The sequence below is a fragment of the Solea senegalensis genome, linkage group LG14, assembly GCF_019176455.1.
Source record: "Solea senegalensis isolate Sse05_10M linkage group LG14, IFAPA_SoseM_1, whole genome shotgun sequence".
NCBI classification, from domain to species: domain Eukaryota; kingdom Metazoa; phylum Chordata; class Actinopteri; order Pleuronectiformes; family Soleidae; genus Solea; species Solea senegalensis.
Genome location: NC_058034.1, coordinates 17,517,704 through 17,544,831, shown reverse-complemented (window position 1 = coordinate 17,544,831; position 27,128 = coordinate 17,517,704). Strand labels below are relative to the sequence as shown.

At 41.5% G+C, this 27,128-nt stretch overlaps 1 protein-coding gene across 1 annotated transcript in view; it reads right to left on the bottom strand.

Moving 5' to 3' along the window:
• LOC122781103 (contactin-associated protein-like 5) overlaps positions 1-26,831 on the bottom strand; it is a 95,594-nt gene extending 68,763 nt beyond the window's left edge. The window contains exons 1-2 of the mRNA XM_044044611.1: positions 26,817-26,831; positions 4,033-4,143 (exon numbers count right to left, since the gene is read on the bottom strand). The gene's annotated coding sequence lies outside the window, so the exon portion shown is untranslated. The remainder of the gene's footprint in view (positions 1-4,032; positions 4,144-26,816) is intronic.
• Between the last annotated feature and the right edge of the window lie 297 nt (positions 26,832-27,128).

Here is a 27,128-nt window from a genome sequence, read left to right as displayed (position 1 = left end):
ACCACCAGGTCAAAGGGCTTGGGTACCCCTGAGCAAGAAACCCCCAGTGCTGCCCACTGTTCCTAATTCTAGGAAGGTTTCTAGTAGAGGATGGGTTAAATGCAGAAAAGAGATTTCCCTAAGGGGATTAATAAAATACAAATCTAAAGGATTTCTTAAAGAGACACCAAAGTAAAATAGTAACCAGAGTGAGGGCAATGACTCACTTTGTTCTCGGCAAAAACTGACTTCCCAGTTCACGCACGGGTGACACGTGTGATGCAGGGTGGGAAGAAAAAAAAGGGAAGCAGAACAACCACCTGCAATGTGAATGGTATTAATCATCACCTTTTTAGTGACTTCACCAGAGGAGGTAATCGTGCCAGGGCATTTTCCAGTTTAATTAATTGCCCATGAGTAAAGGGGCCATTGCTTCCTGCTGCTGCTGCTGTCGGCCCAATTTTTGTGTACAGCCATGCAGTATGAAACATACAGAGAGAGACGCAAAGGTGGAAGTGCGGGGCGTGCGAACCATATGTGTTGGCCTGCTAATATGAGACCATGAGGCCAAAGCTGTATCGTCCCAGCTGTTCACTTGGCCTAAAAAGATTAAGGTCTTTAATAACAACTTGGGGTTGGAAATCAGATGTCTACAAGCAAACTGCTTATCAGTTATGTGAGCCTGTGGGTTTCCATTAGCCTGTTATGTGTATGTTTGATTTGAAAATATCCACAAAATATGGATACAAGATGGAAAATGACAAATAACATGAAACATCTGCTATCTGCTCTCTTCACATCCGATAAACCACATCCAGTCTTACAACTTCAATAAAGTGGGTTAAAATCTCAAATAAAGATGAACAGAATGAAATAATGTACTATATTGTATTAAAACCCCATAGTCTTTAATGTATCAATAAGGCTAAATTTGAATGTTACCTCACTAAACCAGATTTTAGAAGTAATGAGGTTTTGTTGTTGTTTTTATCCATTCTTATGTCTCTGTAGTGACTTGCAAAACATGCACCAATGTACTTTACTGCCCATAAACATTTGAATGGAAATGTAGCTGCTGCTGGTGGTGGTGGTGAGTCGCTGCTGAAGAAAACTGAAGGCTCCACAAGCTCAAACATAATGCAAAAGAAATAGATTTCTGGTAAAGTATCAGGTTTTGCAGACAATTAAGACATTAAGCGTGAACCTGCACTGACTGAATGTATGTATACGCACATGCATTACGCTCAAATGGTGCTGTCGTCTGCAGGAAACAGCCCAGCTGGGCGATTGGCTTTATGTCTCAGCTGTGCCTACCAATAATGTCGCCCTCATTTTAATTTACAACAATGTGTTCATATGTGATTAGGGAGGGAGGAAAAGACAACAATCTGAACAGCCTTCACAATCAAACAACTTTAGAAAACAAAATTTGGCTGCCTTATTTTTCAATTTGTCTCAGCTGGTCAAATTATTTTCACAGTTGGGGAGTGAAAGGGAAAGAAATCCCAGGCGCCCTGATTATTTTCTGTTTTGGCTTCTGAGATCTATAAAACAGACAAATATGCAAGCCTCTGAAACAAGATGATAGTCCTTCATAACACTCTGCCCCAGCAGCCAGCTCCCTCCTCGGTTGTTTCTGTGGTTCGTGAATCACAGCTCGGATTTATACCCCAGGTAAGAGGAAGTGGCCCGGTGGACTTCCCGATGCACCAGTGTGATATAAATCCAATGCGTTTTTATACAGATTGTTGGCAGTAAACCACCGTCCTATCTATCAATCCACCTGTCTCAACAGTGTCTGTCTCCCTCCATCTAGTATCTCCAGTGACCACAACGGTTTCTTTCAGACTGTGTGAAGCTCACTGAAATTTGTCTTTGATGTTTTGTGCTCAGCTTCCTGTTGAGAGGCAAAGCCTTTTTCTTTTTTTTTTTCCCCCGCTCAAAGACGTAAATGCACCACTGCAGCCCACGGAGCAGGAGAAAAAAAAGTCTCAGTAAAAAAAAGACGAGGTACTCTCTCTAGTCGGGAGACATCTGTTTTTCTGTCATTCAATTTTCCAGGCATTCCGCTGGCCTGCAGGGGCTTATTGACAGATGATGTCAACAAATGATTGCACAAAAGCCAACAGCCGAAACTTTTTTAATGGATAAGTTGCACAGCGGCTTTCGAGGACAGAGAAGGTCACCGCTGTCAAGTGCAAAGGGTAGAGAAGAGCGCTGAGCAACTTTGACAAACAACTGTATGCACAATATTTTACATCCTTTTGCACAAATACATCCAGGAAATAATATGATGGGTTTTCTTAAACACCAACACCACTTAACCCTTTAACACCGAAGCTTCAAAATGTCCGTCATTGCTTATTTTACCCATAAAAGGGTCAGAAAAATATCTTGTGATTAAGTGCTTTTGTTCATTTTTCCAGAATAACTTTCAATATCTGGCAGTTATTACTTCAAGGAGTGGGAGTGAAGTATTGTTTTTAGTGGCTCTGTGTGTCTGTCTGTGTGTCTGTCTGTCTGTCTGTGTGTGTTTCCGCACTTGCCACTATGACCAACAGAATGTTGATTGCCTTGTTTCCAATTTACTGTTAAAATAGTGCATTCACAATTTAAAATGAAGACAAACAAAAGGTTTCATAGAGAAAAAAACACTGCAGTTGTACACGAACATTTTTAAATTTGAACACTATAAAACGTAATAACTACACGTTGTCTTTGACTGGAATTTTTCCCGATAGCACAAACCGCAGCGTAATTTTATTAATGCAAAGTGTTAAACACAAATTGCATTAAGGTGGAACACGACATCACCAAGGTGATCTTACACGGCTATGATGTGTAAATTGGATGTTATGATTGATGAGACAAATGAGACAAAAAACTGTAAATTAAAGCAGGTTCTGTCCCAAAAACTCCAACATTTACTGGAAATGTTGAATAATGGTCTGTCAGTAAGAACGCTACAGACGAGCCATGTCAGCACAAGTTGCAGTATTTTGCATAAGTGAGGTTTGCCAGTGATGATTAAACACCCCTCAGGATGTGTTGTTTGCTGATCAGTGATGCTGCTCTACAGACAGTGTGGCTATATGACAACATTCACGCACCGAGCCTGAGTCAGTTCAACTCTGGACAGGTCGTGTTTACCCAACACTTCTACACCAGTATCTGCTCTGGCTCTTACAGGCTTTATTTCAGCTGCAAGAGTTTATCTTCTGTAACTGGAAACGCTTAAAAATAAAGTTACTCCTCAATATAGAGAAGGAGTTAAGTTAATGCGTCCTTTGTGTTACGGATAACTAAACTGCAAAACTGTAAAGAATCATACTTGCTTGCCTGGGATCAGTTTCTGTCTTTCATAAAAGCAGGAAGTATCTCATAGGGGGTTCGACACCGCACCTTTGAAGACTCTGTGTTTAGTTTCATGCTATGTTAAAATACTGTCGATGCTCTATATGTAAATAAATAATTGTTTTTGTGGTACCAGGGGGGTTCCTTAGTTTATTATTGAATTGATTTGTGAAATAAATCATTCATTAATCTTGTCAAGGACTACAATCCTGTGCTGTGCGCTTCGGACTTTGGAGTGGTATTTTTAGGTATGCTGTTTTTGTTTAGTCTGTGCTGTTTTGTTTTTCGTTGCTCTGCTTTTTCTTACTCTTTAAATACATTTGTATTCATGTTCCTGAAAATTTGAATAAAAAACTTCATTCAAGTACCTCTCCTTGTGTAATTTAATATTTGGTCTACATGCCGAGTATTTCTTTTTGCTTTTTTTTTTTTACCAAAAAAGAATGCTGAAGAAACCCTTCATTCAAATACACTTCCCACTCTCACTCTATCTTCATTTTATGAGCTAAGTCATCTTTGTACACTAAGAGGAAATGATGTGAAAGGATTTTATTGCAAATGTTTTACAGCACCACAGCCAGTCATTGGACCAGAACCAACCAGTTATCATTTATGACAATGTAGGTCTACGTCTATCTTAAAATGTGTTGTTGTTATTGCAGAGAGTTTTAAAATATTTAAGCAGTGATGAGTTCTCACCTTCTCTCCTGTTGACTTTGGCAAACACCGGCCCATGGCTGCCGGACAGCTGGGAGGAACTCCTGAAGGATGACGGCGGCAAACTGGACACAAGTGGACCGTCACATACGTCTGTTCACCAAGCACAAAGCAAAGGAAAAAAAGAAGACGAGAATAAATGCACTTAACCTTACATCACCTAATATACTGCACATCCAGCTAGTGGTGCTGGTGCCAGGCTCAGAGGCAGAATATCTGGTATAAAAATCTCATCTAAACTTTTTTTGTATCTATAATTAAAACAAGATTTCTGGTTTTTCAGCTTCTTAAATGACAATGTTTTCCAGTTTCTTTGCTCCATTTAAGTACTCAAGTTATGAAGAAAAGAATCTGTAGTTGCAGTAATACAGATGCTTTCCTCTCATAAGGTTTTCTCGCTTGCTTGATTGTAGGTTAGAGCAGGCTAAAGGAGCAGTTCCAGGAAATTACCGACTTGGCTCCAGTGGGAAAAGGACACAAACACATCGCTGAAGACCTTTTCATGCCTCATGTGCTTTGATGTTCATGAATGTCAAGGACAAGGACTGAGAGTCCCAAGTTTCTCCCAAGTTTCTCCCAAGTTTCTCCCAAGTCCCAAGAGTCCCACATTGATTGTGGATGAGTGACCCAAAGATGACTCTAACCACCTCTAAAAGTATCTACATGTTGCAGTGGATGCTTAAAGTGCATAATATCTGACTCACTAAATGAACACATTACTTGACGACAGACATTAAGATCACATTTTTGTATTTTTGACATGGCCGTGAGCACTGATGTGATTCATATGCGAACCGTTGGCGGCAATTCACTCACGGATGCTGTTTGTATCACAAACCTAATAATGGCTGACATTTCCCCTGTAACAAAAGGGAAAAGAGCAGAAGAAGTCAGCCCAGAAGAAGCAAGCGAGTTTAACGGGCACTGAGAGCTGCAGGACAAAGACATCGTTGATTCCAACCCTAAAGAACCCTTAAGTCATTTCGTGGGAGCAATGCAATCATTTGCAAATTATTAAAATGTTTTTACATCCATGTTTAAGTAATGGAAAAACCTGAGATAATGAGCAGCGAGCCAACCAGAATTGTGAAAAAGGCTGATGAGCATGGACAAACACTTCATCATCTCTTTTTGTTTCTTTGCAGATGTTTTTTAAAGTCACAGCTAATTGACCCCAAACAGCAAAGTGTAAAATATACAAAGACACAGCCCACTGAGACCCACTGACCCCACCACCATCACCGCAAACCTCGGATCATATTTCCAGTGTGCTGGAAATAAGATCTAAGGCAGCGATGAATCAAGCCAGCCCAGCCAATCAGGGACCAGGTTGGGGTGACGGTGGCGATCATATCATTCTCTTTGTCACTTCTCATGTGTGTTGTGTATTTTTAGATACAGGCAATGACCGAAAAAGAAGAAATACTCAACAACAGTGTTTCTTTCTTTGTCAGGAAGAAAAGATAAAAGAAAAAAGATGAGAAAAGGAGAAATATAGCATTTAATAACCTGACAAAGATGACAGTAAGCATCAATCTGTGGACCTGATACTGACCTAAACCTGGTGCCATGCATCCAGCACTGCAACTAATGATTACTGACCATTATTTTCCACATTAATCTATGAGTTGTTTCACCCATAAAAATGGCAGATAACGTTGATCAGTGTTTGTCAAACTTGAAAATGATGACGATTCAGTTTTAATGATTTCTTTGTTCTATGGAGCAAAGAAACCAGAAAATATTCACATTTAAGAAGCTGAAAATGAATTATTAAACTATTGAACTCACAGCGACTGTGACAAGTATTGGAAAGTACTTGAGAGGTTTATTTAAGTGCCGTAAAATGCATTTGAAATGTCTGTTAATCCATACAGAGGCATTTATTTTTTATTAAAGTGGCCAATTATTTAATAATTGCAAGAGTTCTTAGACTTCGTAAATGTAGCCTGAAGGTTGTTTTCCACCAGAGCCAGGTGAGATAATTCAAAATGTATTATCCTGTCTACCGTTAGTGACAAAAAGGCTTCAACCGAGATTGCATTGTCAACATTATTGTGCTTCACTTCAAGTGCAGGGGGATTTTCAATTCCTGAGACTATAAGCCACAGTCTGTCACAGTTTTGAATAGGCTGTCATACCCACCTAGGTGTAACCCAGTCTCACCCCTCTCCTCTCGACACGTCAGTTTGTCTGAACACTTCTTTTTAAACTCTAGTGATTTAACTGCATCTTCACGGAGAGCGGAAGCTTCGGGGAAACTTCAGGCTTTCACCATCATCCCACACAACCTGCTCCAAGAGTATTTCTTAAAACAACAGCAACCCTATGAAAGTTTTCCCGAGCAGCAGCAGCCTCTTCACCTGCAGACATTAATTCATTCTGTTAAGTCTATGAATCGCTTCACCGGAGCTCAAACCGCCCGTTCCTACTCAGTGAAGTCAAATACAGCCAAACTTTGCATCTTCCTCATGATCTCCGTCTCTATAACCAGAAGGTTCCCCGCTGTAACAAACACTCACTGAATATCACAGAGGAACACGCCCCATTTTAATGACATCTATATTATTTTAACTTTATACAGTAGTTCTGCATGAATCTCTGACCGGCTGGGCCCGAGTCCAAACTGTTTAAAATGACATTCAATGACATACTTTTAGTGGGTTAAGGTAACTTTCATATAAGATTGTAATCCTATTGCAAATGTTACAAAATGCAGTGTCATATCCAGAAAGTTGTGTTAAGTTATGTTTAGTTTTGCCTTCTATTTGTTTTGTGACTTCCTGTTTTATTTTGACATCTCTCTTTCCTCTCGTTTCAGATAACTTGCCCTTCCCCTGTAGTTTTCCCGCCAGTCTGATTATCTTCCCCGCCCTGATTGTTTCCACCTGTTCCCCATTTACTTTGAGTTACATATAGCCTGTGCTTCCCTCTGCCCTGCGTCAGTTCGTCTTGTCTGTCATGCCAGAGAACCCACGCCAATCCATGCCACGTCAATTGTTTGTAAGGTTTTTGCTTTTCTTAGTTGCTACTTTGTTTTGTCCCTTTTTGAGCCATCAGAGTTTTTTCCTCGTGAAGAGTGATTTTGATTTGGCACCTTGCCTAGACCTTTTGTCTCCTCCCAGTGAGTGATTATAATTTGTTACTTTGGCCTTTTGCTTATCTAGTGATTCCTCGATAGAGTGATTTTCTGTTGATACTTTTCCTCCCTTTGAGAGTGATTTTTATTTGTTACTTTGTCCAATAAATTAGAGTATTTTTGGAAGTTGTCTCTGAGTCGTGCTATTGGGTTCAAGTCCTTGTTCGGTTGTGACATTACGAACTGACCAGCATGAACCCAGCCGACTCAGAACAACTGACAGCGGCCGTTCGCTCCCAGAGCACCCGCCTGACTCAGCAAGAGGAGCACATGGCCTCTCTGCACAGTGGCGGGAAGGGGATGGCTAAAAGTCAGGAGGAGTTCAAAGCCTCTATGACAGCCCAAGTTAACCTCCTGGCAAACCAAGTACATCAAGTCCTTGCTCATCTCACAAGGGATCCCTCTTCCTCAGACACCATGACCACACCATCTCCGGCGGATACCAGAGCTTCATTGATCTCAGCTCCCCATGCCACGACTCTTCGCCTTTCCCCCCCAGAAAAGTTTTCTGGTGAGTCAGGAGGATGTCGGGCGTTTATTGTGGACTGTGATATGCATTATGAACACTTGCCCTCAGCCTTTCCTACGGAACGATCGAAGGTGGCATTCATGATCTCCCACCTCACCGGGAGGGCGAGGGCATGGGCTACGGCTGAATGGTCTCGGGATTCAATGATCTGCGGATCCCTCAAGGAGTTTAAACAGGCTCTGCGGAAGGCTTTCGATCCCCTCTCATCCGACCGAGAGAAAGCACGTGAGTTGAGCAACATCAAACAAAATAGAGACTCTGTTTGTGACTATGCTATCCGCTTTCGCACCCTAGCCACGGATAGCGGATGGAATACCACGGCCCTGTATGATGTTTTTCTCAAGGGACTTTCAGATCAAATTCAAGACTTGTTAGTGCCCCTAGATTTGCCTTCTGATCTAGACTCAGTAATGACTCTGGCCATAAGAACAGACAACCGCTTACAGGAGCTACAACGAAGCCGAATGGCCTCTGCAGCTGGTCGTCATCAGGGTCGCGCTGCTGTCACTACACCCAGTTGGCGGAGCTCCTCACGTGCTCCATCACCCATTACCCGGAGGGAGAGGCCATCCGAGGAGGTGGAGGAGCCCATGCAGTTGGGGCGAACCAAACTGTCCACAGAGGAGCGCCGTCGTCGCCTGCAGGAAGGCAGGTGCTTCTATTGCGGACAGCAAGGGCATCTGCTAGCAGCGTGTCCGGCAAAAGGCACAGGCTCACCAGTCGACAGGGGGGTACTGGGGAGACGTTTCTCCTCCACGGAATTCCCTCCTCGAGCTTTAACCCAGACTAAGGTGAGGCATCACAACACCACACTTAGTTTGGAGACTCTCATTGACTCGGGGGCTGATGAAAGTCTCATGGACTGGGATTTTGCCATGAGACTCAAGCTAAAAACAGAACAATTATCTCAGCCTATAGAGGCCAGCGCTCTCGATGGCAGTCTGATTTTTCGAGTGACGCACAAGACTGAACTGCTCACAGTTATCATTGATAACCACTATGAACTTATGCAATTTCATTTATATAACTCTGCCCAGTATCCTCTCATTTTGGGTTTTCCCTGGCTGAAGAAACATAACCCGCACATTGACTGGAGTACTGGGAGGGTCTTGAACTGGGCAGAAGAATGTAAAACCAAGTGTTTAAAGTCTTGTCATAATGTGAAAACTAGTGATAACATTGCCTCTGTTCATGTCACAGACTCTGAAACTCCTGACCTGACTTCAGTCCCAAGATGTTACCACGAGTTGAGTGAGGTATTTAGTAAAAAGAAGGCAACCTCCCTTCCTCCCCACAGGCCTTATGATTGCCCCATTGATTTGATCCCGGGGTCCCCTATTCCTAAGGGTAGACTATATTCCATCTCTGGCCCCGAAAAGAAGGCTATGACCGAGTATATTGAGTCCTCGTTAAAGGCTGGTCTTATCCGCCCCTCTTCATCTCCAGCGGGGGCAGGGTTCTTTTTTGTGGGAAAGAAAGATGGGACACTCCGACCATGTATAGACTATGCACCACTTAATGACATAACTGTTAAGAATCGGTACCCTCTGCCACTAATGTCATCAGCTTTTGATCAGCTTCAGCAAGCTAAGGTTTTCACTAAATTAGACCTCAGAAACGCCTATCATCTGGTTAGGATCAGAGAGGGGGATGAATGGAAAACAGGCTTTAACACTCCTAGTGGTCATTACGAGTACCTAGTCATGCCGTTTGGGTTGACCAATGCTCCTGCTGTCTTCCAAGCAATGATCAACGATGTACTGAGAGACTTCCTGAACCACTTTGTGTTCGTGTATTTAGATGACATATTGATCTTCTCCCCAGATTTAGACTCTCATGTGCATCATGTACGGCAGGTTCTCCAGCGACTGCTGGAGAACCAATTATATGTCAAGACAGAAAAGAGCGAATTCCATGCCGACACTGTATCTTTCCTTGGCTTTATCATAGCCCCTGGAAAGGTGCAAATGGATCCGGCTAAAGTTAGCGCTGTGGCTCAGTGGCCAACACCTGATAGCCGCAAAAAGGTTCAACAATTCTTAGGATTTGCTAACTTTTACAGGAGGTTTATCCGAAACTTCAGTGCCACAGCTGCACCTCTACATGCACTTACCTCTCCTCAGTCTCCTTTTTTGTGGTCCCCTCAAGCTGAGGAGGCCTTCCAGCAGCTCAAAGTGCGATTCACTACTGCCCCCATTCTCACAGTTCCTGATCCCAGCCGGCAGTTTGTGGTGGAGGTGGATGCCTCCAATAATGGAGTGGGGGCAGTACTCTCCCAGCACTCTGAGAAGGACAACAAGCTTCATCCCTGCGCCTTCCTGTCTCATAAACTCTCGCCGGCAGAGAGAAACTACGATGTTGGGAACCGTGAGTTATTAGCAGTGAAAAAAGCTTTGGAAGAGTGGAGACATTGGTTAGAGGGCGCACAGCACCCATTCATTGTATGGACAGATCATAAGAATCTGGAATATATTCGCAAAGCAAAGAGACTGAACTCTCGCCAAGCCAGATGGACATTTTTTTTTAACAGATTTAACTTTGTTCTGTCTTATAGGCCGGGGTCCCAGAACACCAAGCCCGATGCCTTGTCCCGTCTGTTTGACCCCGAGCCTACTGCCAAGGAACCGGAGCCCATCCTACCACTGAACCGTGTGGTAGGAGCGGTGAGTTGGCAGATAGAATCTCAGGTGAAGCAGGCTAATGGTGAGAATCCGACACCTAGTGGTTGTCCGGAGAATCGCTTGTTTGTCCCTGTTGTTATGCGTCCACAGGTGATCCATTGGGCTCACACCGGACTGCTCACCTGCCATCCAGGAGTTAAGAGGACCATGTACGTCATTTCCCAGAGGTTTTGGTGGCCCTCCATGGAGAGGGAGGTTCGGGAGTATGTGGAGGCGTGTTCCATCTGTGCCCGCAACAAGACCTCCTCCAGAGCGCAGATGGGGTTGCTGCAGCCACTCCCTGTTCCCACTCGTCCATGGGCTGAGATCTCACTCGACTTCGTCACGGGGCTCCCGGTCTCTGAAGGAAACACCACTGTGCTCACAGTGGTAGACAGGTTTTCTAAAATGACTCATTTCATAGCATTACCCAAGCTTCCATCTGCCAAAAGAACGGCAGAGATTATGATGACTCAAGTATTTCGTATTCATGGTTTTCCCAAAGACATTGTTTCAGACCGGGGGCCCCAGTTCATATCCAGGTTCTGGAAAGAGTTCTGCAAGCTCATCGGGGCCACCGTCAGCCTCACCTCTGGTTATCACCCAGAAGCCAACGGCCAGACGGAACGTCTCAACCAGGAGTTAGAGACCTGTCTTCGATGCCTGGTGTCGCAGAATCCGGCTTCCTGGAGCAAGAAGCTGGTGTGGGTGGAATATGCCCACAACTCTCTTCTCACCTCGGCAACTGGCATGTCTCCATTCCAGTGCGTCTTCGGCTACCAGCCCCCTGTCTTCTCCGAGACAGAAAAGGAGATCATCGTCCCGTCGGCCCATGCCATGGTCCGGCGATGCCACCGCATCTGGGCAGCCGCCCGTAAGGCACTCCTACGCAGTGTGGACCGCATGAAGAGGGCTGCTGATCGGAGGCGCCTACCTGCGCCTGTATACAAGCCTGGCCAGAAGGTCTGGCTCTCTACGCGGGATTTGCCTCTCCAAGTCGCCTCCAGGAAGTTGGCTCCACGGTTCGTGGGGCCTTTCCCAGTGTCCAAGGTCATCGGCCCTTCCGCTGTCCGTCTGCGTTTGCCCCGGTCCATGAGAGTCCACCCCACCTTCCACGTCAGCCGGGTGAAACCGGTTAAGGAAAGCCTCATGGTGCCCGCAGCCGCACCCCCTCCACCTCCCCAGATGGTCGACGGCGGCCCTGTCTACTCAGTCAAGGCTCTGCTGGCTGTGCGCAACAGGGGCCGGGGCAGGCAGTTCCTGGTGGATTGGGAGGGCTACGGTCCAGAGGAACGATCATGGGTTCCTGCTAGCTTTATTGTGGATCCTGACCTCATCACAGACTTTTACAGACGCCACCCTCAGTTATCTGGGCCGTCAGGTGCCGTCCCTAGAGGGGGGGGTACTGTCATATCCAGAAAGTTGTGTTAAGTTATGTTTAGTTTTGCCTTCTATTTGTTTTGTGACTTCCTGTTTTATTTTGACATCTCTCTTTCCTCTCGTTTCAGATAACTTGCCCTTCCCCTGTAGTTTTCCCGCCAGTCTGATTATCTTCCCCGCCCTGATTGTTTCCACCTGTTCCCCATTTACTTTGAGTTACATATAGCCTGTGCTTCCCTCTGCCCTGCGTCAGTTCGTCTTGTCTGTCATGCCAGAGAACCCACGCCAATCCATGCCACGTCAATTGTTTGTAAGGTTTTTGCTTTTCTTAGTTGCTACTTTGTTTTGTCCCTTTTTGAGCCATCAGAGTTTTTTCCTCGTGAAGAGTGATTTTGATTTGGCACCTTGCTTAGACCTTTTGTCTCCTCCCAGTGAGTGATTATAATTTGTTACTTTGGCCTTTTGCTTATCTAGTGATTCCTCGATAGAGTGATTTTCTGTTGATACTTTTCCTCCCTTTGAGAGTGATTTTTATTTGTTACTTTGTCCAATAAATTAGAGTATTTTTTGGAAGTTGTCTCTGAGTCGTGCTATTGGGTTCAAGTCCTTGTTCGGTTGTGACATGCAGGTGTTAAAGGAATATTTCACCGAGCTTACACTTGGTCCTGTTAGCATAACTGTTAGCAAAGATGGCGGACACTGTTTACATTCTGGGAATGAGGTCCGTTTTAAAAAATCAGACCAAGGCTCGGACCAAGTATCACTGGTGGGCACGTTAACAAAAAAAAGAATGAAGATATTTCTCGACTCTGGGGAAACTGAGGTTGGGAAGCACAATTTTTCAAAACTGCTTTCCCTATTCCAGCAATACAAAGCTAAATGCAAATCGGTGAAGTAATCCTTCACCGATTTGGACTACAAAAGCAACATTATAGGTCAGTTTACTGGCAACATTATTCCTAAAGCTGTTGCTTTTAGATAAAATTGCCATAATGTTGTTTCTTTCAGAAGCTTCTGTAATGATGAGCTGTGTTGTATAAAGCTGACTCACAGGCGAGCAACAACCTATGTAGTACCCAGATTTAGGAGCAGATTTACCACAAGATTCTAATCTTTTTAGAATTAGAATCAGTCATTTTTACACACAAACCAATTAGCTATAATGAATTTGACCTCTGCATTTCACCCAAACACCAATTGTGAACGCACACAAGCCCAGCACAGGAACAATGGGGATCGGGTGCCTTGCTTAGGGGCACCCCGGCCCTTGGCCCGTCCTGGGATTGAACCAGTTGCAACCCCAATTCCTTTCCTCTTCCTATGAATCAGTTAATCACAGATGACAAATTGGCTTCAAAAATGTCCAATGTAATACACAAAATAATGTAGACTTGCAGCTGATAAGCCGAAAAACAAAAAACTTTATACTTGAGAGGCCAAAGAAATGAATCATCAAAACCTGTCAATGTATTAAATGTAGAGTATGTCATATGACAGGCCTCCTAAGGTCTTTTATCTTTAATCCACTGAGCTATTTTTAAATGATAGTGATCTATCTTGATAGGCTATTTGGTTCTCAGTGCAGAAAACGCCCAAAATACACCAAACCTAATGTTACCAATTCCAGTTTTGACTGAAGAAAAGCAACCTGTCAACATGTGGATACGAAAGACATTTATAATACTGCTGTTTTATTCATGTCCACCCCACCAGGCCTGACTGGTTGGCTGGGAGAAGAATAAGTAGTGGCACGGAGGTGCACAAACTACAAAACAATGAAGACTATGATACGTCAATTAACTCGCTCACATGGTGATGTGAGAGCGGGCCCTTTGTAAGAAAACTACGCAGATGAGGCAGAGGGGGTTAAAACAGGTAAGGCCGTGTTCTTCAGAGACTTTATGACATTTAAAGTGTGATCATGAGCAAAGACAGAATTCTTAAAGGTGAATTAATGTTAAAGTCTGCTGAGCTGGCAGCTACTGACTGGAGCAGACGTGGAAGTAAAAGGCATTTTATTGAAAAAACCATTCCAAAATCACACATCTCACTGAAAACAGAAGGGAACTTGATACCAAGCAGCACTAATATACCTACAGCATGAGAACCTAGTACCACACGGTGATACTTAAACCATCAGAACCTATTTTTCCTCTGATGAGTATCATTAGCTTCACTTTTTTTAGATATATAGTGAAGCACATTCTCCTTATATATAGACTGGATTGTAAGTCACAGCAACTGAGAGTCACATTTAATAAGTCAGTAGACAAGTAATGTAAGATACACTGATAGAGTATAGGCTTTGGTAAATATCCATAAAAAATTATTTTGTTTGTAGTGATCCTTACTTTTTAAAACAGCTATCATCTAACAATAGACTTAAAGCAACACAATGTAGGTTTACAATCTTCAAACTTAAATTAAAACTGTACCTGGTCCGAAGACATGAATGATTGCACATTAGAAGTTCTGCTTCAGATTTCACAGGTATTGTTGGCTTTTCAACAAATACACACATTGAACACATCATATTTTACGAGATTTGTAACTAATGATAACTTTTACCAACTGTAAGGTAACCCAAGACGATTCCGACATTGTTTTACTTTAAAGAGAGACTGAACATCACTGAGAGCTATTGACAACAAGAGATAGGATTGGATGGGGGCAGATGATCTGACTATCTGATTATCTTAGAGCTATGGAGAGCCTTTTTTTCCCTGACGCATTCGTGAAGTCACATTTCACACACCGGTGACACAGAGGTGGTAAAAAAAAAACAAAAAAATAACACCACAGTTAATCGCCTTTTCATGCAGCTTCACTTTGGTTTAACTATCCCAGGAATAACTGCTAATTTTATTGTGACAGAAGCTTAAGTCAACCCCTTTACATGTTTCATAGAAATAACTGAGTGCCCAAAAGGACAAATCCCATCTGAGTTCTGAAAGTGACCCAGACAGTCGAGTTCAGCTTGCCCTCGTTCTCTCTGAGCCATCATTGAGTGGGAAAATAGCTGAAAAGCAGCTGTTCTCCTTTTTTTGTCTTTGTCAATAAACCTTTTCACCTTTCACCAAAGATGAAACTGCATGTGTTCAAAAGCACAAACACTAAAGCACCGTCTCAAAACTACAGGGAAAGCTAAAATGGATCATTTCTAACACGAAAAAACATATCCCTCAAGAATGTGTTAGTTGAAATTGCAGCCTAATGACGGTGCCACATCTAAAGTTGAAGAATTACCAAAGTCACCACATTCATGGCAATGTGAAAAGACAGGCAATCACCTGAAGTATTTGGATTTATCCGAAGTGCACCATAAACGTCAATAAAACATATCATCGTATATCATTCGAATTTTCTAAAGGTACAGAAGTCTGACAGTGAGAGAAATGTTAGTTCCCCATTTCCAGTCCAGGCCAGTAATTCTACAGAGTCTCATTAGGTTAGTCAGATGTTAGGAAATACCATAACACTTATAAACTGTTTTCCGTGTGAAAGACAAGAGAGCAGTGCTGTTATTTCCTCTGTGATAAGCACAGTACATTAACATAAGGCTCCACGGGCAGCAAAACCAATCAGCTGAATTAAGTTATCAAAAGAAAAACGCACAAAGCAGCAAGTAAATTGTTCTTCTGAAGAAGTCCTAACCCTTCACACATGCCAAATGCAACGGGCTCCAAAAAAAGAAAAGGATGCAAACATTAGCAACACTAATAATAATAATAATTAGAGCGTAAACAATCACTCACAATGAAAAATGGAAGTCTTATGCAGATTTGTGACGTCTGCTGCAGGTTACATCGCTTTTATTAATGGACCCAGGAGGAGACGTGTGGAGTGTGTGATGTGCAAATCATTAATGCTTCATTTTTGCATTTCAAAATAGACAAGACAAGACATTAAAAGGCACTAAAGCACTAAACTCTCATTGGAATTTTTCTTTGGAACATTCACATTGGGATTAATGTGGCCCCAGTTCTTCTCCACATGTGTGAACTCAGTTAAACCCCAGGGACTATGAGTGAGGAGCTCCCTTTCTCCCTGAGAGGACAATGTGTTACGAATCTAGAAACATGTGCAAATACACAGTTCAAGGAAAACACGTTTTTATGGAATGTTTTTGATTTGATTTGATACAATTCAATGCAATGAAATTCTTGTTTGCAAACATTCTCAAGACCAAAGGAATCCACCAGTGTATTTTACTTTTCATTTTATGACACATTTCAGACCTACCAAGACACGGTCAGACTAAAAGGTGGAGGCATTTCCGAGACACTCATTACATAATGTCTGAAGTGATTTGGCTGAATAATTTAGACTTGAAAGGTAAGGTAACACGGAAGTCTTGTAAGAATTACTCTCTTTGTTCCCAAGCAACTCTCGTGAGACTCGCTATGCTTGTGACAGTTGCTTGTGAGCGAAGAGAGTCTTGCAAGATCAGATCAGTTCATAGTGCATAAAGAACAGTCCAGTGGTCCATGTATCCATGTATTTGTAGCTTTTACTTAATAAGTGATCACTCACTCATATTGGGTAATTGTTCCACCCCAAACCACGACACATTATGGACTGTTTCAGTTTGTTTTTTACGGTACATACGTTTCCATTAGGAATAGTATCAAACCAGCCCCAACTGTTCCATTAAAAATGGATGGTACGAATGGAGCTAGACCATCATGTCGCCCGGTCATGTCGCTTTGCACTGTTCAACATAACAAAAATCAGGCCAAACCTAACCCAACAAGCTACCCAGCTCCTGGTACAGGCTTTGGTTCTCTCACCGCCTCGACTACTCTCGACCTGTGCTGTGAAACCACTACAGATGTGTCTGTTCTTCAATCAGCCTAAAGGGCACATGTCATCTCTTCATTGAGCTCCAGTGGCTACCCTTAGCTACCCGCATCAAATCCAAATCACTGATGCTAGCCTACAAAGTGCTTCATGGGTCTGCTGCCACCTACTTAAATGCTCTCCTAAAGGCTTATGTGACCCCTCAACTACTCCATTCATCGAAGTATTGTCATCTGCACAAGACAATCCAGACTCTCTTCATGTGTCGTTCCACGCTGGTGGAATTACTTGCCGGAAGCTACCAGAACAGGAAGCTCTTGAAGACCCAGCTCTTCCAAGAGCATCTTTTGTCCTAGCACTTACTGTACCCCTACCCCCTCCCCTGCACCATCTCCTACACTTGGATCCACTTCTGCATTCTCTCTATCAGTCCACTGCTTCTATCTAGTGGATTACTGTCCAAGACTTCTACTATGTGGCTTGCTCCTCTTTTGTATGTCTGCTAAATTTGTAAATGTAGACCTATGACAGACCCTGATTGACATGATGGAAACACCCCATTAGAGACCACCTATGACCCACTGCAGCTTCACAGTGAACTGGAAGAGTTTTCACACTCCACCACAACAACATTACCACTGATTGCCACTTGACTTCAAATGATGTTAGAAGTGTCTGGTGTTACAGCGAAGTGACTTTAGTGCATTAATTCAATCAGCTCCTCCAGACTCTTTTTTTCCCCTCTCACTCTGGTCACTGGTCTCAAAAAAACCAAACTACATTGGATTACTCGATTGGATTTGGGGTGAGAAAAAGTTCATGGGTTATCACTTAAGGTAGGTAAAAATGGAATCACTTGTGTTAATGATTGCTATTCATTTTCAAGAGGCACCACTCCCACTGTGTCGTGCTCCTCTCCTCAAGCTAATGAACACGAGCTGTCATTAAATCGTAAACTGAAGTGAACTTCAGAGCAGCAGGTGAGGTCTTTATGTGTATTAAAATAATCTATTACGATGGAAAATTGTATTTATTGAGGTATGAGCAGGAGGCAAGGATCCCAAGATATGGTGTTATGTAAATAGAAAAGCCTGATGATGTAATTACAACTTGAGTCATGTTTCGACAGTTTTGTTCCATAGTTTGAGAGCTGAATTTCCGAGTTTTTGGCATCAGTACAGCAAGTTTCTCTGTCCATCTAGAGTTTATTAATAAGTGAGTCAGCTCTGGGCAAAAACTCTATATGGTGCCTCTAACTTGGTGAGTACTATGCTGTTACAGCTGCTTGGAATGATGATCAAAAACTATGAAAAATTCAGCTCAGTGTTAACTGCCCACTGAGCCCAGTGCGAAAGAATGACCTTTTATTTTATATTAGTGGGTGACTAAGCAGAGAAGTTAGATGTACAGAATATTGTGACTTTATGGTGCTCACAGCGTGAGAGTCAGTCAGTCAATCAGTTACCCTTTGCAAAGTACAGGCTGTAAAGTATTTGAAAAGCTTTTATTGGCTGCTTTCCGTGCACTTTTCACCTGATAAACACTGATTGGAATTGGCTTGGTATAGGCCAAAGGTGTGCTCTAAATGTAGTTATTGCTCTGACACATTTTATATTCTCCTCACAGATTGATATAGAGCTCTAACAGTCAGCTGTCAGTTGAACTAGGGTCAACGCCATTCTGGAAGGCAACAATTCTGTTTACATCAATAGGCATATACTGTATAACCAGCGGCACTATGTCAGGCAACTTGTCTCTTCAGTGGCTGTTTTTATAAAAAAAAAAAAAATAAGATGGTGGATCAATGTTGTATGTGTCAGGATGCCAAAGCAGTCTGGTACTGTCGCTAATCACAGCACTAAAGTTTGCATCCAGATTCACAGCTTTCCAGTCAGTGGTTAAGGCTAAACTTAAGGGAAAGGTAACTTACAATGATCATCATATTTAGGGCCGGAACCTATTGCTATCCTTCAGATCATTATTATTATTTTGAGGGGGTTAACGTGCATAACAACTCTGGAAACTCTTGGTCGTAACATGTTAAAGCCTAAGACGAACAAAAACTCAACAACTCAACAGGAAGTCGGCCATTTTGAATAGGGTGTCCATCTTGGCAATTTGTAGTAGACACATCAAAGTGTGTGCGTAAAGCTGTGCTGTATTTTCAGACACAATAAAACCTTTATTTAATAGTCATAGGGGTGCGACTAATGTAAGTTAAGTTTCCCTTAAATTTCCCCTTAACTGCAGACTGGGAGGCGACTTCAGCGTCGTTACAGACTCCAATTTAATTGTGATGTGTAAATGTTCTCTGGAGCAGAATGAGGGAAAGTTTATCAGAGAGTTGAAGATGTAGCAATGCTACAGGTCTGGAATAAAGTCTGCTCCACTTTCCCTACTTGTTAAAAACACCCGGGGGTATTGTAAGGCTCAGATATAATCTGTTATGTGATTTTGTTCAATCTCTGTGGATTTAAAGTGCACCATGAACTCCTCAAGCTTGAAACATTGGCATTGGTGCATTGGTTCATTTTTCAGCAGCTCTGCCAGCCAACATGGCGCTGTGAGCAAACTCAAGTCACATGACGTCCGCAGCTCTATAGAGGCAGTGGCATTATCTTCCCAACAAAACAAAACCAAAAAAGCCATTTTCTCCGAAAGAAAATGAAATGGAGTTGAAAGTGATGTCACTTTGAGGAAAATACGATTGTGACACAGAAGAATGAGAATGTATTGTTGAAACCAAAGAGATGAATGTGTGTGCGTGAAGGTGAGATGAACAAACATGACATTTCTCACACACACACACGTTTGCCATTCTTCTCAGGACACTTCCGTTCATTTGGACAGCATAAACAAAACATTATTCTGAAACCTTATCCAAAGTTAATATCTTACCTTAACCATAACCTAACCACAAGTCAAACCTTAGCCCTAAACTTAACCAGTTCCTCCAAACTGAGTTTCTGCGTCATTAGGACCAGGTTGTTTTTATCTCCATGAGGACGACTGGTCCTAAAAAAAGGTCAGTGTTGACGCCAGAAAAGGTAACAAATACAAGTACACAGACACACACAGACACACACATACACAAAAACCCAGTCGTGTGTGAAATGAGAGGAAGAGAAGGTGGTGGGAGTGTCACTGCACAGCTTAAAGGTGGTGGACGAATAGAATGAATATCCACACAAATCCCACAACTTAACTCCTCCACTCTTCTAAACTAAAATTTAATTTCCTCATCCCTATATAATGCAAAGATTGCACTTAAAATTCATTATCTCAATTTTGCTTTGAAGTTTAAGCTTAAGGTTTTGTTTTGAACTCAAGTCTGGACTTGTTTAAATCATATTTTTCTAAGACTGAATGTAAACATTTAAAGAATTACACAATGTAGGATTTGCTCTCTGGGTCCCCCCACAGTTGGTAAACGGTATTGTTTGTTAAAGCTGTTGTAAAAAACATTTGTTGGCATATAAACAATGACAGTGAACTCTGAAGCTCTGTGCAAAGAACCGTGTCATCAGACCAGGTACAGTAGACTATGTTGTAGTTTTTTATAGAAATATGATACATTTGTTTTAGTTTTATTAACCCAGAAAAAATGTAGAAAATAGCATATTATAGTTTCATACATCAAATTAATCTTGGAGACATTATTTGAAGGTTAAAACATTTTAAACCAACATGGGTTATTTATAAGTGCTTCTCCAGGTCACCCTTGGAAAATTGAGAAAGAAAGAAAAATTAAAGAAAAACGGTCAATTTTGTGACTTCTGCACAATTATGACTACTTTATATCGCGACTAAAAATGTAATATAAAATAAATCAAAACTTTGACTAAACAACACATTTTTTTTAAGCAATATTTTTTTTTTTTTAAAGCCAGAATATGTCACCTATAAACACACACACCCAGGATGTCCATATATGGAGTTGTGTCTTATTCCCACAGCAAATTACCATGGGTGCACGTGAGCACTAAGGGTTAAATAAAGGTTAAAAAAAAAGAATAAATAATCCAAATCCAACCCTTGGTGATTTCTCAGTTTTCCCTCCATGTATTCCTCTATTCATGTTTTCTTCTAAAGAACTTATCCAAACAGTCATGGTTTCAAATTCCACATGAACACAGGGTGCTTGTGTCGATGCTTGTGGCTGATGTTCACAGTCTGCTGCTGCTGCACAGACTGACGTGAACAGTGACCTCAGCAGAATGTGGCCGAGTCTTGGACCGATAACAAGTCATCTGATGTAATGACAGGGCCATCTGATGAATGGCTCTGTTTTTTAGGGAGGCAGACATCCACTGGGGAGTCGGCCTTGGGCAAACACGAAATCCCACAGGTCACAAAGGCAGATGGATGGACTGCAGTTCTCTGTCACTTTTATCGCTTAACTACTTGTCCCTGGATTAATAAATCTAGATTGAAGACTGACAGCTCCAGGCACACACACAAGCAACTGGCATCACCTTTATGTAACCTTGACTTAATCAGAACATCTTCATGACTCCACTTCTACTCAACACATTTTCATAAATGATAATAAAGAAGAAAAGTATGGCAGATTTATTCTTGACTACTTTGCTCCCCTCCTCATGATAAGACTCTGGTGTCTCGTGAAGCATAAAGGACAGCGGGGTTCGCAGGAAAAATGCCTCACACATTCACACCAAATTGATTTTATTCAGAGGTTTATGTACTCTCAGTGCAAACCAGCACCTCATCGCAGAGTAATAAATTCTGATGAGACAAGGCTGCTCTCATATGAACCAGAGAGCTTGGCGTAAATTTAAATCAACTCCTCTCCCAGAGTATATTTTTTACCAAATTATTTTCTGCCTGGCTGTAGACTGAAGGAAATTCATTTCCAGCACTCAGAGAAAATAACAGCACCGTAAATATATTCCCCTTCCTCAGCCTGAGCTAGTTAAATAATCAAACACATCTCGACCCAGTCTACCATTTCAGGCATCTGAACGAGGAAATGCTCCTGAGTTTTCCACCGGAGAAGTGACCAAATTGAGGTCAGTCTCTCTAATAATTTAGTCCAATGCAGAATAAACAAATATCATCCTGAAAACTACTCATGGAAAAAGCTGCAATGAAAACAAATGGGGAAGCGTAGGAAGACGGTGTTGACTGATTCATATTCTTCAAATTCAAGGACTTTTTGTGTGTTTGTGTTATTACTACAATATTTCAACCCTCAGTATCAGCATTGATCGGACACTGGATTAGTTGACAGCTTAGTGCAGTGATGTCAAAGTAAAATGACCCAGGGGCCACTGAGTGTCTTGTCTTGTCAAGAATGGGGCCGGTTGAAAGAATAAAATTGAGGAAAAAAACTGTTCAGTAGCTGGTTCGGCAATACAAGCTAAAAATCCTAACACAACATTCCATCGTTACCTCACAAGTAAGACGTCCATGATGATATTTCACAGAATTTCAAAGTAAAAAGGTTTGTTTTGTGCTCATAACTTGCATATAAAACACACATGTGATGCAAAAATAATGAAGAAAAAAACAAATCTAAAATTTGGTGTATATATTAACAACAATGACAAAGTGACTGAAACACCAAACAAGCTTATGTATGTCATTTCATGTTGAATTTACTCAAGTTGTGCCTTAGAGGTCGTGGGCCTTGTTTTCATTATAAAGTGAGGCCCATGTGGCCCACAAGCCACCTGTTTGACACCTCTGGCTATAAAAAGTACCACTATATCGGGCTGATATCAGTATTGTGATATTGATATTGGTATCAGACATGAACAATGTATATAACGCTCTCTTCAGAGGTATTGAGCCATCGCTAATATATTATGATTTTGTTACTCAAGCAAGTCCAGTCGCCTATCACAAACATTTAAAGACAGTGACACACACACACCAACACAAAATGTGTGTCAGTGAGGGGGTTATGTGGTATGCAGTTGGAACGGTGCTTGATAAGTGTTAAAGCTTTCTCCAGCTATCAGTCTTTTCTATTTATTACACTATTACTAAATATTTATTTTTGTGTGTCCATAGTCTGAAAGTATCTGCAGCACTGCTCTTGTGAACAAAGGGACTTTTGCCATTGGATGACTTTGGCAACTGAGGTTGAACAATTTTGAATAAATCCTTGATTCACAATTGCTATAAATATCAAAAGTGATATAATATCACCACACAAAATATTGCGATATTTCACTGTATCAATTTTTCCTCCCACCCCGAGTTAACAAGGCCAGGTTCTGTACGAAGGCCAGGTTCTGCTTGAAGACATCATAATTAGTATTTTCCAAGCCATTTTTGAAAGCGTACAGATTTACATTATGTGCACACTACAAAAAGGTTTCACACAAAGCCATGTATTTATTGAGATACCGCTTTTCACAGTTTCAGACAGCCCTGTCTGAAATGTATTCGCAGTTTTGCACTTATCTCTATTTCAAGGCTGTTTAAATTATAATTGCACAATAAAAAGAAATTGAGATAGAGGTTGCATTTGTGTTTAAATTGCTTTGCAGACATGCACCGAACCACAGAGATGGAATCCAGGGCCTGTGTCCTGTGAAACACAAATGACGTTACATGATCAATCCTCCCTCTGACCTTGCAACCTCGTTGCGCAATTTCACATCCTTTCCTTTTCCTATATCTAAAAAAAAAGGCTGTAGTTTCTCACCACAGTTTCCTTTGATCCGCTGCCGCTGAAGTGATTGTCAAATTCTGTTTCTATAAATGTTCAACTGTCTATTTGTGATGAATTGCACCGACAGCTGGACTTGAGAGTATGAGTAAGAGTGCGAGGGAGAAAGAGAGAAGATGACGATGATGATGAGGGTGACAGTGATGGAAAGCCACTGCGCTCCACATGGAGAACTCGATGAATGATGTGACAGTTGTTTATTGAGCCGAGGCTCTTTTAACTGTAGAGTCACTCTCATTCCCAGTCTGACCAGAACACCATCTTTACGCAGATGACATGTTTGTGTGTATTAAGAAGCAGTTAAATCAGTGCTAATGGTGCCGCAGCACTGAATCCAAGCTGTGTTGCAAAGGTAATACGTCATTTATTATCTGATCACTGGTCTACAAACTGCAAAGCTACAAAAAATAAACAGCAAGGCCGTCAATCGTCATTTCCAACTCATACCTTAAACAAAACAAAGCCGTCTATGTATCTTCTCTGTCTCAAGTGATGCGTCTCGTTCATTTATCAAAATCTACAAATCCTTTTGATGCCACTGAATTTGGAAATAGGAAGTCTTTCTCTCTCGTTTTCATTTTACAGATATGCCTGACACCTAAGGTCAAATATTACAACTATATTATCTTTGTAAATGCAATGTTTTAGCCTGCCTCTCTGTGGCTCTTCCTGAGGTTTCTCCCATATTTTCTGCCCAGTACAGGGGTTTGGTGGAGTTTTTCCTCACTTGATAAGGGTAAGGGTCTAAGGACAAAGGGTATAAAGCTCTTTGAGGCAAATTGTGTTTGTCATGTTAGGCTATATTAATGAAATGGATTTAACTTAACTAGGGTGGAATGAAGCATAATGAGCATGAAGAAGAGTATTTTCGAAAGAATGTTACAGGTTCATTTTTAATTAGTTTTCGCTTTGAGTATTAATGTCCATGTACAACTATTTCATTTGGCTTTTATCAGATGACAATTTTAATTTGATTTTTCTTTTTAGTTAGTGAACACTGCTATGAATATTATTATTGCTGACTGTATGGTGCTTTCTTTTTTTAGATTATTTCATTATTTCAATCAGTGGCTGGAGTTTATATCAGAGGACAGTGGGTCCCTGAGAACCAGGATTGGGAAACCCTGGTTTATATAAAGCCTGAACCATTATTGTAACTCATTTTTGTATCTGTAGTCACTCCAGTCAATATACAATAACATATACATATAAAGGGATGTGTGTGTGTGTGTGTGTGTATAATTTAACCAATATGTTCTTTATGCAGATTGTAATTGTATTAATCAATAATCAGAGGACAAATACACTGAAACTAAAAAGATTTGGAATGGTATAGCTCTAAGATGTGCACAGCTTCTCCTTCCTTTTGTTGTTTGGGGTGAATACATCTAAAGAAAAATTGAAACTGCATCTGCAGAATGACAGCGTTTTGGGTTTGAAGCAGATGAATTTAGAATGTAGATCCAATTCATACTGTACAGTTTCTCTTTCAGCATTTCCCTGGCAGTTTGCAAACCAGCTAAGAAGTACATTACCACCACCAAGTGGGCTGGAGCTGCATACACTCATTCTCTTTCTCTGTCATAGTGTTTTCCCTTCAGGAGCCACTGCTAAGTCAAATGCAACTTAAAGGATGAACTTTGTTAAAACATTTTTTCACTGGGACAAAGAGTGTGACTGTTACGAAGTATAGTGCAGAGAAAAAACAAAAAAATACAACATTTTTAATTATGTTTTCTCTATCTAGACTGTCAGTTTTAGTGCACACAATCTATAAATCTCTGTTTTATGCAACTATGTCATTCCACACAATCGACACATCATCGGATCATCTGTTGATTACTTTCTCGATCATTCGATTAATGGTTTGGTCTATAAAAATGTCAGAAAATGTTGATCAAACCTGGAAATGATGACGTTTCTTGATTATCTTATTTTATCCACAAACCAAAATGATTCAGTTTGAATGATTTATTTTTGGTATGGAGAAAAGTAATGAGAAAATATTCACATTTGAGAAGCTGAAATATCTGAAAACATGTTTTAATAATGGAAAAAAAACAAATCGATTATCGAAATAGTTGTTTCAATTAGATTGTTCGAGTAATTGTGAAAAAGTGTGATACTCTACCCACAGGAATGTAATGTATAAGCCTGCTCTTATCTCCAGTGTCAGGATAAGGGAGTGCAGTAAATGCAGTGTGAAGGGTCATCTGATTTCACCAAGCCACCACAGTTGTGATGCTACTGGAACAATTTGTTAAAACCTCCCAAGAAGGACAAAAAACCTCATATGCACTTTAACAGCAGAAATCATTGCAGCTATATTCATCTACAGAATTTCACTTGTTGCAGTGTAAATAATCACTTCCTTCTTGTTGCTGCTCTCACGCAGCAGTCAACAAGCAATTTATGTAATTTTGTAGAAGTGGCATCCTCCTGTGAAGTTTTCTCCTCAGATAGTCTCCATTTCTCTCTTCCCCTCCCTCTCCCTCTCTCTCTCTCTCTCTCTCTCTCCCTCTCCCTCTCTCTCGCTCAGGAGGAAACATAAATTGCTAGAAAAGATAGGAATGCAACTCGTGGGATTCACCATCTCTTAAAACTTGACAGCCGTCACTAAATTCACAGAATGAACCACGAGTCATGGCATTGTGTTCAGTTCAAAATCTACATGATGCTGCAGCTGCAGCTGCATGGAAGTGGTTCCATTATATTGTATTATGGAGAGTATAAGTTGCAAATTAAATGTCACCTAAATTAAAATGTGAGCTCTTTTTTTGAATGACTAATTGAATCAAGTTAAACAGCAGTTTAAGGGTAATTACTCATCAGGCTAATTACCCAAAATGAAGGTTCACCATATGGATTTACTACTTAAAATGTTAGAAATAAATATTCCCTACATGATTAATACATTTATAAAGTAATCAGCAGCAGGGCTGAAACAATGACTCGATTATTAATCGATTCATAAATGAATCATCAAGAATTGTGAGTTGGGTTTTGTTTTTTTTTTGTTTTTTTTTAAACCAGTTTTTTAAGCTTCTTAAATGGGAACAGTGTATGTTTCTTTCTTTTCTTTGCTCCAAATGACAAAGAAAATCATTCAAACTGAATAATTTTGCTTTGTGGAGAACATCACCATTTCCAGGTTTGACAGTCACTGATCAACATTTTCTGACATTTTATGGACCAAACAGGTACTCGATTAATCGAGCAATAATCGCCAAATGAATGGCTTATGAAAAGAATCATTAGTTGCAGCCCTAATTAGCGGATTAATTCATAATATCATAGGGTGATTGTAGCTCTGAATGAGGGTTTACAGTGAATTTGAACATGTTTCAAAGTTACTTTGACGTTTTCCCATCATCCAGGAGAAACGTGTCGCTGAATAAAGAAAGTAAATTACAAATAAATGTTGTATATTTGTCACCTTTCATTATCCAGCCTGCAGTTAAAAGTCTCAGCCTCGTGTGAAGCAAGTGCAACAATTAACACTTGGCTTCGCTTTCAATAAACCAACACGGTCCACGGACCTGCGTCTGAGCCGCTCACCTTCTGCACCTTCTGTCCCACAGGAGCCGAGCAGCAGCCGCACAATCAGCGCAATAATCCCAGCGACTCCCTTACTCCCCACAGACATGATGAAGCGACGGGACACTGCACACACGCTCTATTCCAGCCTGTCGGAGAGAAGACAGTCCGTCCTCCTCCTCCTCTTCTCCTCTCCTCTCCTTCACCTCCAGCTCCAGCTCCAGCTCCGCTGCGCTGCGGTGCGGTGCGCTGCGCTGCAGTGGCACAGGCTGCTGCTGGCACAGCGAGGTGGTGGTGGTGGTGAAGCCGGCCGGTACCCAGACAAGATACAAG